This window comes from Candoia aspera, chromosome 2 (assembly GCF_035149785.1).
Source record: "Candoia aspera isolate rCanAsp1 chromosome 2, rCanAsp1.hap2, whole genome shotgun sequence".
In the NCBI taxonomy this organism is placed as follows: domain Eukaryota; kingdom Metazoa; phylum Chordata; class Lepidosauria; order Squamata; family Boidae; genus Candoia; species Candoia aspera.
Window position 1 is genome coordinate 126,831,214 of NC_086154.1, and position 8,911 is coordinate 126,840,124.

Genomic DNA, 8,911 nt, shown 5'->3' on the forward strand with positions numbered 1-8,911 from the left:
AGCAGAATGCAGGTTCTTGGTGGAGTTACTGCTCACAGACCCCATGAAACCACTGAGCTAAAGTCCACTTCCGCTAAAAAGGAACAGAAATAAAATTAGAGGTGCCTCTGTTGTTCTAATGGACCAGAATCCGGGGAATTACGGATAAGCTCCTAAAATAAGGAATATGCTTTCAACTAAGGGGCAATCATTAGGATAAAGTACATGTGGATCTTGTGTTGACTTTTTACGTTATTGAATTGGGCTTGGAAGTAAGACGGGCTTGGGAGTCTTCTTATACTTGAATGGGAGACCACCAGGAAATCCCTGGACCATAGGCTAGGCTGGTAAATCATAAAGCATCCCAGAAGAAGGCGGTGTCAAACCACTTTCATATTCCTGCTATGAAAACTACACGGATGTGTGCAAGAATTCACTAGGAGGAGACTTTATGAATCCTAAAACAGCATTCCATGGTTTTAATGGTGGGGGGAGGGAATATCATAATGCTGCAATTTCCTGATCTAACAAGAGAAGCACATGGCCATGCACAAAGTTTTCTCGCTCCAAAGGACTCGGGTGTCTTTTTTTTCCTTCTAGGGTATCTTCTTCCCTTTTGCTGCAGGGCTACTAGCATCTTCATTTATAGTGGAAAACCAAAACAAAAAAACATGCTATTTTAAAGTATAGCTTAGGTGACATGGGGCAAGGAAGAAGAACAAGTGACCTATTCTGTTGCCAGTATCTCTGGAGTTTCTTCAAAGAAAAGCATACAAAGTGCAACTGCAATATAACAAAAAAATACTGAAAGAAAACTGTGACTGAAACATGCTTACTTAAAAACCATCCTATTAAAATCCAGAGGTCTTAGATCATGGAATATATAATCTGAAGACTGAAGCATCCAGGTGAAATATGCACCATTATCAATCTTCCAGAGTTCCAGCTAATATGCGGATTGAGCTCCGGCAATCCTTGAAAAGCATCTGCCCTTTTGGCATCCCCCAAAACAGCCCACCTTTGAGGCTATCACAGAGTTTTAAAAATAATATTCAGGGGGTTTATAGTACAAACCTATTCACACTGCTTCTTATGCAAAACCTGCAGTAAAAATGCTGCGTACGAGCTTCCAGAGAAGCATGCAAAAGATTTCAACCGTAGGACGCAAGCCTTGAGAATTATCTGTGAGTTCTTCTTCTAATGTCTTTGGACCTTTTTCCTGAGTAGACATGTACAGGAATGCACTGTTAACCAAGAACTCTGCCTTCACATCTCTTTCAATCACACTCTTTCCTGAAACAAAACAACTTCAGCAAATGTAGGAATACCTACAAACTGTTTGGATTGCAATCCAGTACACATTTACATTTAATTTTAATAAATACCCAAGTGAACATCACCATGTGCTAGATCATGCCATCATACTTTTGATGGGCGTTGGCCTAGCAGAAGGAGCCCTCTCGAAGATATCCTTTTCCTTCCATAGCTGTGCTAGGAGACCTACTCAAGAAATGCTACTCCTGCCGCTCTAAGAGAATTTAAAATAGAAAATTCACTGACAATTGGACAAGAGTGTCCCCAAGGGATGGCATTTCCTCTCCTCCCCCACTGAGCTCACACATCTACTTCATGTAAGGGCTAAGCAACAAACCTACCCCGAAAAATGTCATGGGAGCAATGTGGAGCAATCTAGTACTTTTAGACCGCACAGTATATACGATTCTCCTATGGAGTGCATAAAAAGCAAGGTCTGGAGACTAGGAGTGGAAAGAGTATTTCCTACACAATGAGATGCAACCTTGTGTAGGCAATAGAGGAGGATCCCTCTTGCAGTAATCTATCTTGTTTCTCAAGGCAAACAGATTTTCCTTCAGTCAGATTTATTCTATGATGGAAAATATTTAGGTCTGAAAGAAAGTACATTTGCCTTAATGGAAAATGTCTCCATTAAATAATTAGGGTTTGGGAGATATTAAATAGAATAAATATGAATACACACACACACGTATGCACATGCACATAAATATAAAACATATTTTTTGCTCTGGCTGTGATCTGGTTTAAATCTGGAATAGTAGGATTTTTATTATTTAAGTAAATATAGCTATTTCTTATTAACTGCCCAGAGCAATTAATAAGCTAATATAGGATATAAAAAGATAAAACAATAATAATATATGTGTGATTGTTTTTAATATATTAAACTTATCCCTCTAGAACAGGAAAAAAGCTAGCAAAGTAACTTTAAAAGTAAAGTAAAATCACATTTACCACGCAATCCTACTGAACTTTTTTTTTTAACTGAAAAAAAGAGTGACATCGACTTAAGCCTGGACAAGCCACCACACTTACCTAGCAGAAAATCTCACAGAATGGGATTAGAGTTTCTTTCTGAGGACTGTACCACAGAAGTCTGATCCTATGCCTGTTAAATTTAAATTAGATTTAAATTCCCCCGGATTGAGCAGAATTCATTCCCAAATAAACCCACATAGAATTGCGCCTTGCATTCTTCTTTAGGGAAAAAGGTGATCTGAAACCGTTTCTAAGAATATTTCTAAGAAAATATAACAAGGCCCAAACAGACACCTGAAATTCTTAATGCACTCACTAGCAAATGGATCAAGTCTCACGGAATACACTTGGATTTTTTAGTTTGCTGGAATGTACAGCCACAATTGTAAGTAACACTTCCTAAAAACCATTTGAATTTTTTTATATGAAAAAGAGAAATTTTACAAGAGAACTACCAATAATTCTGCTTCTAGGTGGAAATCATTTTGAAAAATATAGTAGCAATGCAAAATACCAAAAGTGAACCCTTTAGAAAAGTAACAAACAGTATTAAAATGGCTTCATATTTACTTGGCCTTCACATCTTTGACGTGATTCTATTACAAGAATGTTAAATTCCAAACTATGGATTAAAATTCAGCACCATGATCCTAACTGAACTATCACTTCAAAATGCCCAAAATGACATTTTTCCCCAAATGTGTACATTTAGAATTACTGCACACGAATGATGACTTAATTCAGAAGAAAGAGACATATATAGCGAAAGCAGAGTTTCTTGTCCTGATCTCTATCTTAAATGAGATCTTGGTTGACATCTTTGGACCATAAAAGGTAAAATATTCCCCACCTTCCAGTTGGCTTTCAAAATTTTTGTGAACTAATTATATTTTTCTTATTTATATTTGTATTCCCAATTAATTCTAAATGCCTCTTTAAACCTATGTTGAACTAGGCCCTCTTTTAATAATAGTTTTAATTGATGTTTACCACTATGTATGGTCACAGCAAATAAACTGTTGTTACGTTTCAGTGGAGGGAGATGGATTTCATTTCATTTTATTTTATTTTATTAGTGAAATGGGGTGTAGGCTGGAGATGGAATACGTCCATATCAACAGGCAAATGGATACAAATGTGATTGTTGTGTAATCTGAATGAAGTGTACAAAGACACAGCTCTGAGAAAAGAGCTGTGCTTTTCATTCCCTGTAAAGAAATTTTAAAATGGAAAGTTGTCAGACTGTTTTAAAAGGAATCTATCAAAATCCATCATCAGAAAGATTTATACACCACTGAGCATACTATAATGTAGTTAAGTCTTATGGGAATATAGGACATTACACCATAAAGCTCACATTATTTATGGAAAGAATAGTTAATGTGTTTATTTATAACTCCCCCCCCCCAGGTATTAACATTTGAATAAACTTTTAAAAGCTTACAAACAATTACTTAGAAGTAATTCCTACTAAACAGCAATAGATTTACTTCTGAATGATATGTATACGCTGAAATTATATGGCTATTATTTTTCTCTCTTTAGCAAGAATTCTTATAATGCTTTTTTACTTAAAAGCTTTCCACACTGCCACATGTATGTAAAATCAAATAACCTCTATTATTCAGAATACAGTATGTATTAAGGCAAAAATGTTGCCTTAATTTAGTTTTTTTCCCCAGAACGGCATCATTTATATAAACCAAAGAATCACAGCTGTTAGGAATACTGACTGTGTGTTTTCAAAAGCTGCCTTATTGCTTGATAAATAAGACTTTTTTAAAAAAAGCATTACTTACAAACAATATGATATTCAGTAATACCCATACTATTTCCAGTTATAATGATCTATCTTTTTTCTTGGAAAGAAATTGCATTATTTTAAAAAGCTAAAAGAACATAAAAAGGAAAAAGAGAAAAATAAATATTGGCACACTTGATTTAAGGCCCTGAACCCAGACTTGATTACAATGACTTGCAAATTTGGGAGACAGAAAAATACATTTCATGCAAACATGGAAAAAGGATGGAAAACTTCAGTTCAAGCACACACACAAAAAGTAAATTGCCAATAATATTCAGTGGGTTAGATTAAATGTATTTCCAACAGATCTGGCTTCTACCTAAATTTTAAAATCAATATTAGGACATGTATTTATCCATCTGTTTATCTATAAAAAAATGTCAGCATCTGTCCTGAATGTTCTTGAATTTGTATGAAGGCCTATCACAATTTACCAACCCAGAGAAAAATTAATTTCTGCTAGGAACCCGGGACTGTTCACAAGGAAAAGTTAAGCACGTGCTTCCTCTGAAAGGGACGCGACCTTCCAGGGCTCCATTTGGGCTGGATCGAGGAATCGATCCTGCCTGGTGCTTCATTTCGTATTGGAAAATATCAGTTGCAGTGGGTGTGTGTAGCGGGTGAGGGAAAACGGCGTTCGGAGATCTGCATTCGTAAAGCGCATTCCGAGGCGGGAGGAATTATTTCACCGACCCAGACCCTTGTCCCCCCTCCCCGCACACTCGACCACAGAAACTCCTTTTCGGCTGCTGGCTCGCTCGCCCGCGTCTGTCCTCTCCACTCAGGATAGCGCCCAGACGCACCGCAAAGTTAAGAGCCGAGAACTGGGACTTTGTAGGCCAGTTGAAGGCAGAAACTTCTCATCTCGCCCGCAAAGACCCAGCCCCAAACTCCCAGCTGCTCGTCCGGAGAAAGCCTCGCCTGGGCTTAAAAAGAAACCGTTGCTTCTTACTATGGTTGAGAAAAAGGACACATACACGCATAGTCGGGGAGCTACAAATCCTTTTCAGCAGCACATTAATAACGTTGCTTTAAAAGCGTTTCATTTTAGTGCGTTTGGGTTCGCTGGCGTGTTTAAAAGCCAAGTGCACCTTAATTGCCAACTTAGGAAATGCGCCTTGAAAAAGAAAAAGGAAAGAATTATGCTGACACCAGCAACTCTCCAGCGGGGAGGAGGGGAGGATCTGCCAGAATGTGTGGAAAGGCGACTTCGTGTCTGCCCGGGGAACCTGCGCCCCGCCACCCGACCGCCTGCAAGACAGACCGCCCTGCCTATCGTGACGATCGAACGGCCCCCCAGGAAAGGATGTCCGCTTGGAGGGTTCGATCGAACGCGCCCGAGACTGATCCCCCCACAAAGCCTGGGGATTTAAAGGGCCCCCAGTTCACGCCAGCCCGTTAGCACGACGAAACTGACAAGCTCTGAACCATTGCAAAGGAGCTGCGAGCACACGCGTGCGTAGTCGGCCGGTCGGTCCTTCCCCTCCCTGCTTACCTTCTGTCAGGGGGGACAGCGAGCAGCCCCAGCGCGTTCCTGCGGATTTAACTTGCTTGGCCTTCCTCGCCCTTGCCAGATCTTCTGGAGTTACACTGGACGGCACAAAAACTAGGAGGTACGGCAGGCACGGGTGGGGTTAGCTCCCGCCCCTCAGGAAAACCAGAGCTGGTTCGTTAAAAAGGCTCGCTGGCCACATTTTTCTGCGCTAGGAAAAGGGAGCGGCGGCGGGGGTCGAATGCCCGGAGCACCGGAGAGTCAGAAACGTGGAAGCGGGACTCCAATCGCGGGAGAAGGAAGAGAGGCACACCCCCCTGCCCGAAAAGGGGCGCCTGGATCTGCGCGGAGCTTAGATTCCGCCACCCGCAAAGCCACTGCAAGAGTCCCACGCCGCTGTCACCGAGCGCGTGTCCAAGTTGGCACCAAGTATCCCTCGAAAGTTTCCGCCGCGCAAAAAGAGCCCCACGTGTTAGGCGATAGATCCAGAAGCACGAGCTGGGGCTGGGCTGGGGAAGAGGAGCGGCGGCGGCGGCGGCGGCGACACCAGCAGCACCAGCCAGCAGCAGCCGCCGCCCAGGAAGAAGCAGCGCGCCCCTACCCGGTTCCCTCCGCTCTTCTTCTTCTCCTGGCTGTTTAAGGAAGCACCCTCGTCCCCACCCACTAAAGTTAAACCGCTCCGATGGTGCAATTTCGCTTGGCAGATTTACAGGGCAGCGCCACCATCCAAAATAATGGACGCCTTCCCCGCCCCCCTAAAATATCCCAGCTCGGAAAGGAACGGCTCGAGCCGCTCGCAAGCCACCGGACCTTCGCTTTGGAATTTCGGCCCAATCTTGAGACCGCCGCTGGGTTTCCCGATGTCTCTCTCCCCCCGCCGCCCGCGTCCCGCCGCCCATATTCCGCCCCTCTCCCTCCGCTGCCATCTGAGCATTCAGATCAGGGCTGTTTTCTTTCTTCCTACCTTGCAGTCGCAAGCAAGGAGAAAGACGGCCCCCTAGCGGTTGGCGCTGGTTTCCATAAAGAGCGGGATGATTAAATGTTTCCCCTCGTCTTCCCTGCTCCCCGCTGCAAAGCCCAGCGGCGCGGCGGGCGCCGTTCACGCTCACTGCTGTAAAGATAAGCCAGCGCGGCGACAAGCGACGTGGAAGTTTACCCTCGGGCTCCGCCGGGCGCGCTCGTCACGCGAATGCTCCCGTGGAGCCCTTCCCTCCGCATCTTCGAGCTTGGAAACGGAGCATCGCAGTTGTCTTATGCTGAGTCAGACCCGCGGAGCTTCTAACTCAGGAACCGTGACAGGTAGCGAATTTCCGGCAGCTTCACGGCTTTTCCAGGAGAGGTCAAAACCAAGCCTGGCAGAATTAACTTGGATTAGAAGGCAAACCGAAAAGACACAGTCACGCTCACATGGGCTTGCTTGCCTGCTTCCTTCCCTGTCAGCACACGCAAAATGCTGGGAATGTGCAATTTTTTTCTAGCTAAGTTGGCTAGACAACAGCTCCCATAATCCACCCTCAGAGGCCCGAACAAGTAATGCAGCCGGCTCTCTGGCCTTCAGCTTCTTTAGGGACTAGTATACAAGAGACAGCCTTACCTTATGAGTGCCTTGGATTAGACTTCCTAGTCGGCTGGGAGTTGTAGTCCAACATGCCAGTTTGGCAAATACTCCTTTATTCAGGAGGCTCGTTAAATAGGTTTACTCCCTGCTAAGAGCCAGTAAAACAATGTAGTGGTTCCTGGGTTGGAGTAAGATGGGAGAGGCAGGTTTAGGTTCACCCTCAGCTATGGAAGCTCACTTTGGCCTTTCTCACAGGGTTATTGTTGTGGGGAAACATGGAAGGAGAGAGTGCTTTCGATACTGCTTTGAATGGCTGGAAGAATGGCAGACCATAAATCTAAATACTGTAGTAACAGCAACAATAATAATAGTGAGTTGTGCTGCAGCTTCCAGCAGCTGGTTTTCACCTGGAGAAATTGTGGCCCTTCAGAAGTCACTGAATTCCAGCTCCCATTGGTCCTGCTGGTGATAGAGGAGGGTTGCTGATAGTGGAAATTCTGCAATACAGTAGGTGAAAGCCCTGGTCCTTTCTTTATGGTCATGTAACCAGAATAAAGGGACACGGTGGCGCTGCGGGTTAAACCGCTGAGCCGCTGAGCTTGCCAATCGGAAGGTTGGCAGTTCGAATCCGTGTGACAGGGTGAGCTCCCGTTGCTAGTCCCAGCTCCTGCCAACCTAGCAGTTCGAAAACATGCACATGTGAGTAGATTAATAGGTACCACTTCAGTGGGCAGGTAACGACGTTCCGTTCAGTCATGCCGGCCACATGACCATGGAAGTGTCTACGGACAAACGCCGGCTCTTCGGCCTTGAAACGGAGATGAGCACCGCCCCCTAGAGTCGGACACGACTGGACTTAATGTCAAGGGAAACCTTTACCTTAACCAGAACAAAGGCATCTGAATTTCAATACCTTTGCTCTGGGAGTGTCTGCTAGATGTGCAACTTGACTTCCTCCTAGATGCCACTTTGCTGCATTATTGTTTTCCTCTCTTGACTCTTTAGTGGAAAATAATGATATTTTGACTGTTTTATGGCTGGGTATATTGTTAGCCTTTTCTCATTGCTGCAGATTGGGTATTTTAAGTGTTGAATTTATTGTATATTGATTGTCTTACATTTTGCCACCAGCCACCTTAGATAGGACATACCTCCAGCCAGATTAAAAATAAAATTAAAATCAGTTGCTAACTGAACCAGTCAGGGAATGCCTATGCTCATAAATACGCTAGCCCCGATTGCAGTGGGGTTGCCTAACCTGGCAAAAAGGAGTCTAGATCTTGCACACACTTGTTCACCTTAATTTGTACCACTCTTTTTCATCCCAGAGGTTTCAAATGGGCAATCAGAGCATAACATAGATGAAAGAGATATTGCAGAGGAACAATCCTTTATGTAAGAATCCAATTTGATTCTCTTATTTTGGCTTGAATCAAGACAGTGGTTTCTTCTCCCATATAAGAATGAACATAGCATAACTAAACTAAGATGCAATTTGTCACCATTGAACCTAAAGTGTCCCTTCAGTTGCCCTTGATTCCTGATGATTAAGGAGATGCATCCATGTAGTTTTCTTGGTAACAATATGGAAGTGGTGTGCTATTAATTTTTTCCAGGATGTCTTTTTACTTCCCAGCTTAGGCTAAAGTCCTGGGATTTCTGGCAGTTTCTTGTCGTTAAGTACTATCCAACCCTACTGAGCTTTTGTGCCACTTGCTGTAGACCTCAGTCAGAATCACTGCTAGGACAGTTACCACTGTACTCATAAGTTTTGCACTGAAAT

The 8,911-nt window shown here is 43.6% G+C and overlaps 1 long non-coding RNA gene across 1 annotated transcript in view; it reads right to left on the minus strand.

Moving 5' to 3' along the window:
- Positions 1–6,441, minus strand: part of LOC134490501 (uncharacterized) — a 44,679-nt gene extending 38,238 nt beyond the window's left edge. Inside the window, exon 1 of the long non-coding RNA XR_010067216.1 lies at positions 5,574–6,441. This is a non-coding gene — a long non-coding RNA (uncharacterized LOC134490501). The remainder of the gene's footprint in view (positions 1–5,573) is intronic.
- Positions 6,442–8,911: the final 2,470 nt, after the last annotated feature.